The 12,165-nt window shown below is 46.6% G+C and overlaps 1 protein-coding gene across 1 annotated transcript in view; it reads left to right on the top strand.

Moving 5' to 3' along the window:
- The first annotated feature begins 4,711 nt into the window (after positions 1-4,711).
- Positions 4,712-12,165, top strand: part of ZSWIM7 (zinc finger SWIM-type containing 7) — a 172,126-nt gene continuing 164,672 nt past the window's right edge. The window contains exon 1 of the mRNA XM_040338602.1: positions 4,712-4,773. The gene's annotated coding sequence lies outside the window, so the exon portion shown is untranslated. The remainder of the gene's footprint in view (positions 4,774-12,165) is intronic.

The following is a 12,165-nucleotide window of genomic DNA, read 5'->3' as shown; positions in this document are numbered from 1 at the left end:
TTTTAAATGAGCAGTGATTTATTGATGCTTAAATTGAAAGCATAGAAATTAAAATTTCCTTCCCATATAGTGCCAGGCCCCTTAGTCTACCTGTAAAGTGGCACATCCGTACTTCATTATTTTATAAGCAATGGCTTGCAGAGCCAGTCTGTATGATGGGGCTTCAATGTAGTAAATGGGGAACAAGATTAGAGATTTTTTGGATAAACTCTGGTGTCTCTGATAGCAGGTAATAACAGGTGAGGAAAAATTGGTCTTTGGGTGTCGGTGGTGCCTTCACACCGTAACCTTATAAAGGTACTCTTGATGAAAGCAAGAATTGGCCTTGCTGTCAAAAATTAAAATGATATGCAGTTCCAAACAGGTATGGAAAAATTGGTCTTTCTTTGGGTGCTAATTGTGCCCATGAAATCTACACCAAAAAAATCCTTCCAGATGAAATCCACACCCGCAACGCTAGGCAGCCTAGAAGTCCTGCAGAGATTCCACATTCCAAAAACACGGAATCAGTGACATTGGCATCAGGGTCTTCATAGCTGCTGGTAACCCAGGACTGATTCATTTTGATGAATGTCAGACGGTCCACCGAGTCTGTGGACAGACAGATTCTATTATCAGTAACAAAACCTCCAGCAGCACTGAATGCCTAATCGGAAAGCACCCTGGATGCAGGGAAGCCCAGCAGCTCGATTGCATACTGGGCAAGTTGTGGCCAGTGGTCTATTCTCATGACCCAGTAAGCCAGTGGATCATCAACTGGAAAGCATTCCGCCTTCTCCACCGCATCTCTATGTTTTCCACGACACTGTAACCTACCAGAGTCGGGAAAAGCATTCGATAAACTCATCATTAAGGTGTCCTCAAGAGATTTCATCTTCTGCACTCTCTGTGGGGACTGGATGAGTTCTGAGACTTTCCCCTTGTAACGATGGTCAAGGAGGGTTGCCAACCAAAAGTGATCCTTCTCCTTTATGCCACTTATTCTTGGGTCCTTTTGCAGACTTTGAAGCATTAGGGAGCCCATGCACTGCAAATTTGCGGAGGCATGAGAAGCAGGGGTCACTGAGGATTATAATATCTGGAACTGCCTCCTGCCAGCCACGTACTACTCCCAAGGGTTCTGGGGATGGAAAGCCATCTCTTATGCCGCGTACACACCATCACTTTATGTGATGAAAAAAAACGACACTTTCTGTGAAGTAAAAAATGACGTTTTTGAAACTTCAATTTTCAAAGACGAAGTTGCCTACACACCATCGTTTTCTCACAATGATCTTGCAAAGTGAGGTTACATTCCACCACGTTTTACCATTGAAGCTCGCTTCATAAGTAGCTTCTGGGCATGCGTGGATGAAAAAACGTCTTAGAAAACGACGTTTTTTGCTACACACGGTCAATTTCTGTGAAGTAAAAAGTGCACTTTTGAAAAACGACACATAAAATTGAAGCATGCTTCAATTTTTTTTGGTCGTTTTTTACAAGACATAAAACGACGTTTTCCCCCACACACAGTCAATTAAAGTGACGTTTTTAAAAACGTCATTTTTTTTCATCACATAAAGTGATGGTGTGTACGGGGCATTACTGTTTGACATATGTCTTGCTCTGCTTCAATGCCTCCAAAACTGACAGAATCCTTCTCCTCCTCCTCCCGCTCTTCTTGTGTATTCTGTGGCATAGGAACAATGGCGTCTACATAAAGTGGCCCTTGGGCAGAAAGGAAGTCCCCCTCTTCCTCCCACTGCTCTGCCTCAAATGCCCTGTCCATAATGCTAGGCAGGTTCTGCTTCAGCAGGAACACAACAGGGATTGTGTCACTGATGCATGCATTGTCACCGCTCACCATCCTTGTGGCCTCTTTAAATGGTGACAGTACAGTGCATGCATCCTGTATGAACAGCCATTGTCATTGTGCCATACTCACACAGGTACTCGTTGATGGCTCTCTGCTGTATGTGCAGCCACTGCAGCATTTCCAAAGTCGTCTTCCACCTGGTGGGCATGTCACAAATCAGGCGGTTTACGGGCAGCTAGAATTCCTGCTGAATTTTAGCCAACCGAGCACTTGCTGTGTATGACCGCCTGAAATGGCTACCAACTTTCTGCTTGAGCAGATCTTCCAAACCTGGCTACCTATTTAGGAAATGCTGCACCACCAAATTGAGGACATGTGGCAGGCAGGGCACATGTGTCAACTCTCCCTGTCTAACGGAGGAAAGGAGGTTTATACCATTATCGCGCACCACCATTACTGGCTCCAGCTGATGTGGCGTGAACCACCTCTGGTCCTGCACCTGCAGAGCTGCAAGAATCTCTGCTCCGGTGTGGTCCCTGTCCCCTAGACAAACCAGCTGAAGCACTGCTTGGCACCTTTTAGCTTGACTCATTGAATAGCCCCTTGAACGCTTAGAGGATACTTGTGGTTTATAGGACAATTCAGCAGGGGGGGGCATGGAGGAGGGGGTAGAGCTGACAAATCTTGCATCATTACCACTAGCTGTATGAGACGTGGGGGCACAACAAGTTGCAGCACTGAGCTCTGTTCTACCTCATTTCAAGTTGCAAGCAGAGTTACCCAGTGTGCTGTGAATGAAATATATCGTTCCTGACCATGCTTGGTGGACCATGTGTCAACAGTAACGTGGACCTTGCGGCTCGCCCACGGATGCCACAACATTGCCTTTGTGCTAGTACAGAGCTGGAATGACCTTACATGAAAAGAAATGGCGACTGGAAACCTGCCATTGTGGTACAGCACATTCTGCAAATTCATGGAAGGGGGCAGAATCCACCAGATGGAAAGGCAGAAGTTGTAGAGCCAGCAGCTGTGATAAGCTTGCATTTAGACACTGGGCATGTGGATCGCAGTGACTGTATATTTTTTTTCACTGCAGCAGATGGGGCAGAAAAAAATTGCTGGCTATAGCCTACAGCTGGTGGTGTGCTGCTGGCAGATGTGCTGGGACCTGGGACACCCTGCTCTATACCATCATGCCTGTCAGTGGAGGCTGCTGAGAGATCATGAAGTATAGCAGGGGCAGACTGAGGTGAGTAAGGAGGATGAGTGGTGGGAGGTTAAATGCCTTGTCAAGCATGTAGTACCCAAATGACTGGTATTTTTGCAAAGCATGATGTGCTTGAGACAAAGTTTGCAAATTGCAACAGTGCGATCGGCTGCACATGTGCTAAAAAAGGTTTAGACAACTGAGCTGTGGCAAGTGGGCCGGGAAGTAACAGCTCCACAATGTGATGAAATAGGGTGGCTGCTCTCTACTCTTCGATGATGGCTGCCTCGTTGGGGTTGTGCCTCACTTTCCTCCTCTGCTCTATCTGGCACCCAAATCATGTCAGTGACATCATCATCATCATCATCATCTCCTCCATCCTCATTACCACTGCAAACAACTTGGCAATACGCTGCGGCTGGGGGAACATGACTGCCAATTTATGTACCAGTGTTCTCACCTCTCTGTAGGCACATGTTCCTGCTTTCTTCAACCTCAGAGTCAGAACCAACATCTGAATCAAGTAATGGCTGTATATCGTCAAGGAGCAAGTGGCTGACACTGTATTCAAATAACTCAGCTTACTCCTCCATGCCTGATGCTGGGGCTATGGCAGAAATAGCTGTGGGCAAGGAGACAGGTTTGGTATCTGGAGGGGAATGTCATACCTCCCAACTTTTTGAGATGGGAATGAGGGACACCTATCAGCAAAAGTATGCAGGCATAAGACACACCCCCTGCCACGCCCCCTTAAAGGAGAAATGTACAAAAAAAACAAGATTGGTTGAACCCACAAGTACTTTTTTTTACCACTGCTATTTCTTTAGATTGGCTTTTGGAATTTACAAATACAGCAATTTAAAAATCAGATGAATGGTTTAGTGCTGAAAAACACTTTTTGATAGATAAAAAGTGCATTTTATATACATCTATACTATATAGATCAGACCAAAATGAGGGACAAATGAGGAGGAAAGAAGGACAGAGGGACATTGCTCGAAATCAGGGACAGTCCCTCGAAATCAGGGACAGTTGTGAAATATGGACTTTGCACTAGTCTCTGCTTGGGTGACGGAGGATGAGGATGAGGATGGTTTAGTAAGTTAGTCCACCACCTCCTCTGCATGCTGTGGCACGGGCAACATCTCTAAAAAGAGGAAATGATACCCTGCCTGAGGACTGGCCTGTGGACACAATTGCTGCTGGCCCCCTCACAGTGCCATTTACACCAGAATGCAGTGTGGGAAAAGCGCGTTTCTTGCACCACACAGGAATGCGCTGTCTTTGCTAGACACACCCAGGCACCATTAATTTCTAATGGTACCTTAAATGCATCTAGCAAACTCAGCAGTACCATGCGGTTTGGTGTGGCACGATTTGTTAAAGTAGCGCCTGCCCTTCTTTTCGAGCGTTCCTGTGCATTTTGCAGCCCACTGAAATAAATTAGCTGTCAACACTGGAATGCCCAGAAAGGTGTACGATCTAGCGTGAACTGGCCCTTAAAAAAATTATGATGAATATTAGGGCACCGAGAAAGTACTGCCAACTACAATGCTCAGTTTTTATGTGAACACACTATGCAGGGAGCTTTTCCATCTCTGCTCATTTGCTGCCCTCTAGCGGGCAAATAAATGAATGCACAGACAAGCTGTAAGTGTATAGTGACTGGCAGCAGAGCCATGGTGTAGTATCTGATCACATGACCGGTGCGGGTCACATGACTGCTGTACAGAGGGAGGAGGAGGTCGCAGTGTGCTTCTGGGATCAGGTCAGAGAACTTTCACTATCCATTGATGACAGATCTGTAGAAGTGTGAGGTCTGCACTCATAGAGGTGGATTTACTAAAGGAAAACGGACTGTGTACTCTGCACTCATTTCCCCCAGAGCTTAGTAAATGCCGACCATGTGCAAGCAAAAATGCAGGTTTTGTTTTCCTGTTTGTTTATTGCCCTTGCACCTGATTGGGTATTCTTTACAAAGTGAAGCTTCGGCACATTCACTAAGCACTGGGGGGAAATATGTGCAGCTACCTGACTTGCAGAGCACACAGTCTGTTTGCCTTTAGTAAATCAACCCCCCCCCCCCCCATAGAGCTCTAACGAAGAGGAGGGGGTGACATCACACATGGATGGAGGAGGGGGTGACATCACACATGGATGGATGGAGGAGGGGGTGACATCACACATGGATGGAAGGGTGACATCACACATGGATGGATGGAGGAGGGGGTGACATCACACATGGATGGAAGGGTGACATCACACATGGATGGATGGAGGAGGGGGTGACATCACACATGGGTGTACGTTTAATAAACCGTGATAAGCGGAGATCATGATGATCATGGCTGATCACTGCTTATCACAGAGCATTGCCGGTTTAATAAACTGTGATAAGGAGCAGAGAACACATTCTTCACTTCACATCACATCACATGGATGTTTTGTCACAAACGGCCAGTTTAATAAACCGTGATATGAAGATTTCACAGCTCTTCCACTGAAATATCTCCCTTCCAAATTCACCAGCTCAGAGGTGGAGAATCTGGGAGAGAAGCTGATGTGATAAGAGGAAGAAGGCTTATTTCTTCCTAATTTCAACACCAGTGAGTTAAAAATGAATATTAACAACAATATACACGTGTGTGTGTGTGTATATGTGTGTATATATATATACACACATACAGTATCTATATAACACGTGTGTGTGTGTGTGTGTGTGTATATATATATATATATATATATATACACACACACACACATATATACCGTATTTATCGGCGTATACGTGCACTTTTTTTCCCTTAAAATCAGGGCAAAATTGTGGGTGCGCGATATACGCCGATACTTGCTTCCCGCACTGTTTGAACTTTGGCGCCGATCCCTGCTTCCCGCTCTGTGTTTGAACGCTGCCGCAGACATATACCGAGCGCAGTATACTCGGGTACAGTCGGCCAGGCTCGGCTCCCATCTAGGTTATGCGAGAGGAGCCGAGCGTGCCCGAGTGTACTGCGCTCGGTATATGTCAGCGGCGGCGGCGTTCAAACACAGCGCGGGAAGCAGGGATCGGCTCAGAGACAGCGCAGGAGCAGCGGGGAGGACACCACGAAGGTCGCAGACGGACGCCAGACCGGACAAGGCCGCCGATGGACGCCAGGCAAGACACCAAAACTGTAAGTAATAAAAAATAAATAAACCTCAGGAATTTCACGTCCAGAGTAGGGGTGCGCGCTATACGCGGGTGCACACAATAGGCTGATAAATACGGTATATATATATATATATATGTGTGTATATATATATATATATATATATAAACACACATATATATATATATATATATATATATATATATGTACTGTATATATATATATATATACTGTATATATATATATATATATATATATATATATATATACACATATACACACACATACATATACATACAGTATTTATATATATATGTAATTTTATATATATATATATATATATATGTTATCACATGTCTGAAAACATTAATTACATGTTCTTTTAAACATTAGTTTCACTGTTTGAATTCGGCTGCACCATAATCTCACAATATCTCACGAGATTACAGGCAGTCCACCCACTTTTACACAGATCTCGGCTGTTTTCAGAGAAAAAACTTCACCTCTGTTCACCATCTGAGAACTGAAGTTCTCAGTTTATTAAACCGGCTGCAGAGGAGATAATTCTCCTCATGAGAACTGCCGTGAATTGCTGTGAACTGAACGGAGAAAAAACTTCACAGTTTATTAAACGGACACCATGGATGGAAGGGTGACATCACACATGGATGGATGGAGGAGGGGGTGACATCACACATGAAGGAGGGGTGACATTACACGTGGATGGATGGAGGAGGGGGTGACATCACATGTGGATGGATGGAGGAGGAGGTGACATCACAAATGGATGGATGGAGGAGTGGGTGACATCACACATGGATGGAGGAGGGGGTGACATCACACATGGATAGAGGAGGGGGTGACATCACACATGGATGGATGGAGGAGGTGACATCCCACATGGATGGAGGAGGGGGTGACATCACACATGGATGGAGGAGGGGGTGACATCACACATGGATGGAGGAGGGGGTGACATCACACATGGATGGAGGAGGAGGTGACATCACACATGGATGGAGGAGGAGGTGACATCACACATGGATGGAGGAGGGGGTGACATCACACATGGATGGAGGAGGAGGTGACATCACACATGGATGGAGGAGGGGGTGACATCACACATGGATGGATGGAGGAGGAGGTGACATCACACATGGATGGAGGAGGGGGGTGACATCATACATGGATGGATGGAGGAGGGGGTGACATCATACATGGATGGATGGAGGAGGGGGTGACATCACACATGGATGGAGGAGGGGGTGACATCACACATGGATGGAGGAGGGGGTGACATCACACATGGATGGATGGAGGAGGGGGTGACATCACACATGGATGGAGGAGGGGGTGACATCACACATGGATGGAGGAGGGGGTGACATCACACATGGATGGAGGAGGGGGTGACATCACACATGGATGGATGGAGGAGGAGGTGACATCACACATGGATGGAGGAGGGGGTGACATCACACATGGATGGATGGAGGAGGGGGTGACATCACACATGGATGGAGGAGGGGGTGACATCACACATGGATGGAGGAGGGGGTGACATCACACATGGATGGATGGATGGAGGAGGGGGTGACATCACACATGGATGGAGGAGGGGGTGACATCACACATGGATGGAGGAGGGGGTGACATCACACATGGATGGAGGAGGGGGTGACATCACACATGGATGGATGGAGGAGGGGGTGACATCACACATGGATGGATGGAGGAGGGGGTGACATCACACAAGTCGTTAAGCATCTGATCAAACTGATCCCCCTCCCCTTCCTCTTTTCTCTCGCCCCCCTCTCCTCCCCTTTTTCCCCACCCCCTCTCCTCCCCTTTTTCCCCTCCCCCCCTCTCCTCCCCACCCTTCTCTCCCCTCCACTTTTCCTTGGCACCACAGCCCTTCACGTTCATCCCTCACTAATTGCCCTTATGACACTTCACTGGCACAACCATTTGCACCCCCTATACCATGGTATACTATGGTTTTGAGGGCAGAGAAAAGGTCTGGGGTCTAATAGACCCCAGATCTCCTCATAAAGACGACCTGTCATGTTCCATGCTATCACAAGGGATGTTGTTCATCCCTTGTGATAGCAATAAAACATTTATAGAGAAAGTGTAAAAAAAAGAAGCGCCCGATCTCCCCGTGCTCATGGTCTAAGACTTTAAGGTGAATGCAGACATTGGTCTCGCACAGTGACATCACTGTGAATGTCATATGCCGCGTACAGACGAGCATACATGTACGATGAAACCGGTCCGTCGGACCGTTTTCACCGTACATGTATGCCCGGGGATTTCTGTATGGTGGCTGTACTCACCGTCATACAGAAATCCGCGCGTAAACAATACGCGGGGCGTGTCCGCGCCTTCGTCGCGACGATGACGCGGCGACGTGGGCGGCCCTGCCAGTTAAATGCTTCCACGCATGCGTCGAAGTCATTCCACGCATGCGAGGGATGGCGGGCGCTCGGACATGTACGGTAGGTCTGTACAGACGACCGAACATGTCCGAGGGGACAGGATTCCAGCGGGCTGTTTTAAAACAAGTCCGGAAATATTTGCCCGCTGGGAAAAGGCCCGGCGGGCAAATGTTTGCTGGAATCCTGTCCGCTCGGGCCTACACACGACCGAACATGTCTGCTGAAACTGGTCCGCGGACCAGTTTCAGCAGACATGTTCGGTCGTCTGTACGGGGCCTTAGTGGAAGCAATAATTCTAACACCAGACCCCCTGTGCAACTCTAAACTGGTAGCCTGTAAAGGCTTTTAAAGCATTGCCTATAGAGATACCATAGTTTGTTACCATATCGTGGTGTATGCAATTTTAATTGACTTGTTAGGTATCTATTTTACTAAAAAAGCTTGATAAAGTGTATATCTTCCAAAAAATGTGACTTAAAAAAATTGCAACTACCAACATTTTTTTTCTCTCGGGCCTTTGCTTTCAGAAAATATATGATATTTGGGGGTTCTAAGTGTTCATCTAGTTAAAAAAAAAAAATCAGATTTTTACATGTATGACAGAAGTATCAGAATTGGCCTAGGCAGCTAGTGGTTAAAGCAGAGTTCCACCCAAAAATGGAACTTCCACTTTTTGGATTCCTCCTCCCCTCCGGTGTCACATTTGGCACCTTTCAGGGGGGAGCAGATAACTGTGTAATACAGGTATTTGCTCCCACTTCTGGGCATAGATCGATGCAGACTCAGCAGTGATCTATGCCATGTCTGGCTCGCCCCCCCCCCCCCCGTCTTCTGGGAGACACACAGGTTCCAGAAGACAACAGGGACCAGTAAGGACATGCAGCACGACTTGCACATGCGCAGTAGGGAACCAGGCTGTGAAGCTGCAAGGCTTCACTTCCTGATTCCCTTACCGAAGACGGTGGCACCTGCTCCTGGGAGCCAAGGGACAGATGGGCTTCCGGTGAGGCAGTGTCATCTTAAGAGCATTATAGGCCCCCGGGCAATACAGTGCACTGGGGCCCTGTCTACACAATCAGGCACGAGAATTTACTGACAAAAATCATAAAATTTACTGGCAGAACCACATCTTTTACTGCCAGTGCAAAAAAAAGTACCTAAAATTACAGTTTTCAGTGCCGAACAATGCAACTGTCAGTATTTAAACTATAAAATGTCTTCATTGACATGAAGGTCAGGTTACTCTAACCCAGCCAGCACAGAGTTTCCTCTTACATCAGAGTCTGCAGGGATCCCCCTTAAAGTGAAAGGGAACTCTTATGTAAAGGGGAACGCTGCAGATCATGATCTAAGGAGGGAACTCTGATGTGGAGGAGGGCTCTGGTGACCAGAGACCACCTTATATCAGAGTCCACTGCTTTCCTTTTCCCACTTACATCAGGGTCCGCAGACTAAGTTCCCCCTTGCAATGTAAGGGGGAATCCTGCAGACTCTGATGTAAAGGGGAACTCTGATGTGGGGGGCACTCTGGTGACCAGAGACCACCTTTCGTAGAGTAAATACACTAAGGTAAGGGGGGTCACTAATATAGGAGGGGGAACCTTTATATCAGTGCCCCCTTACAATTTTGCATTCACTCCCCCCTTACATCAGCAACCCCCCGCACTCATGGAGGATCGGCTCTTCTCTGTGATTTCTGCAAACTGGGCATTAGCAGTTCTAACCCGTCACTCTCCACAATTTTTTACTGGAGTTGCTGGGCAGCCGGTGGGGCCCCCCAGGCAAGCAAGGCCCCCGGGCAACTGCCCAGCGTGCCCAATGGAAAAGATGGCCCTGCAGTGAGGACATTGTCAGCGCCCAGAACGGGTAAGTTTCCATATTTTAGAAGTCAGCAGCTGCAGTATTTATAGCTGCTGACTTAAAAAAAAAAAAAATGCGGATCTCTGCTTTAAAGTGACTATAAAGCTTAAATTCTTTTTTTTTTATTATTATTTTTTTTTTTTAAACAGCAAACAGGTGTATATTTATCTGCTCTGTGTTATAGAATTGCACAGAGTGGCCACAAACTACCTCTTACTAGACCCCCCTCCCAATAGCACTCCTGGCTCCTCCCTCCGGGTGAGTACCCCCATAAAAAGCCACTTTCTATGGGGGCACATGTATGGGCTTGCTCCTGAGCCACCCTGTCTGTATCTATTGACACAGACAGCGGGACTCGACTGTTACTTATTAAAGTGGTTGTAAACTCTGTTACACCACTTGTACCTATAGGTAAGCCTATAATAAGGCTTACCTGTAGGTACTTAGGCAGATTCAAATAGACTTAGGCTGGCGTATCAGTAGATACGCCAGCCTAAGTCTGAATCTGGTAACCAGATACGCTTAAATTAGGCTAAGATACGAGCAGCGTAAGTGTCTTACACCGTCGTATCCTAAAGTGTAATTTTTAGGCTGGCCGCTAGGTGGCGCTTCCATTGCGGTCGGCGTAGAATATGTAAATCACTAGATACGCCGATTCACAAACGTACGCCTGGCCGACGCTGTACAGATACGCCGTTTATGTAAGGCAGTTTCAGGCGTATAGTTATTCCATCAAATAGCTGGACTAGTAATGTTAAGTATGGCCGTCGTTCCCACGTCGAAATTTGTAAATTTTACGTCGTTTGCGTAAGTCGTCCGTGAATAGGGCTGGACGTAATTTACGTCCACGTTGAAACCAATAGGTCCTTGCGGCGTACTTTTCCGCAATGCACACTGGGATATGTACACGGATGGCGCATGCGCCGTTCCTAAAAAACGTCAATCACGTCAGGTCAACCCATATTAACATAAAACACGCCCCCTCAGCCGAATTTGAATTAGGCGCGCTTACGCCCGCCGCATTTACGCTACGCCGCCGTAACTTAGCAGGCAAGTACTTTGTGAATCATGTACTTGCCTCGCTAACTTACGGCGGCGTAGTGTAAACATGATACACTACGCCGCCGCAAAGTTAAGGCAGGCTTTCTGAATCTAGCTAACTGTGTATATCTCCTAAACCTGCACCCTTTAGGAGATATTCAGAGTGCATGCAGCCGATGACACAACAGTTGCTGTTGTGTATCTTACACTTAGCGATTATTGCTATTTCCCCGTCTAGTCTGGATCATCCTCCATCCAATGAAAAACTGAAAAACCTGAAGAAAAAAAAAAGACTAAAAAAAACCCTAACTACAAGCCTCCAATCTCTTCACATTAGCGGCACCAGAAGAACAGGCTAACACACGACAGATGTGCTTTGAACGCTGTTTAGATAAATTTGCCATCCTCGTGTCATTGAAATGCATATTTTGCATTTTAAAAGAAGCATTTTGATAAATAATAAATGGCAACTCTGGACAAAGAAAAAAATCAGCAGTATATTTTTTTGCAGACGCTGCGCTGACTGTCAGTCACAGAAGAATAAACAGCTGCTGCCTGTAACCTCACTTCAGCATCACGTCAAACTTTTTAATTGTATGAAAACGGGTTCCTACAGGTGGAAAGATCTCTAACACGTTTCATGCTGCTTGGCAGTTAGTCTCCATTTTTAAA

The sequence above is a fragment of the Rana temporaria genome, chromosome 2 (genome assembly GCF_905171775.1).
Source record: "Rana temporaria chromosome 2, aRanTem1.1, whole genome shotgun sequence".
Lineage (NCBI taxonomy): Eukaryota > Metazoa > Chordata > Amphibia > Anura > Ranidae > Rana > Rana temporaria.
The sequence above is the reverse complement of the archived record's forward strand: the minus strand, read 5'-3'. Positions and strand labels throughout refer to the sequence as shown.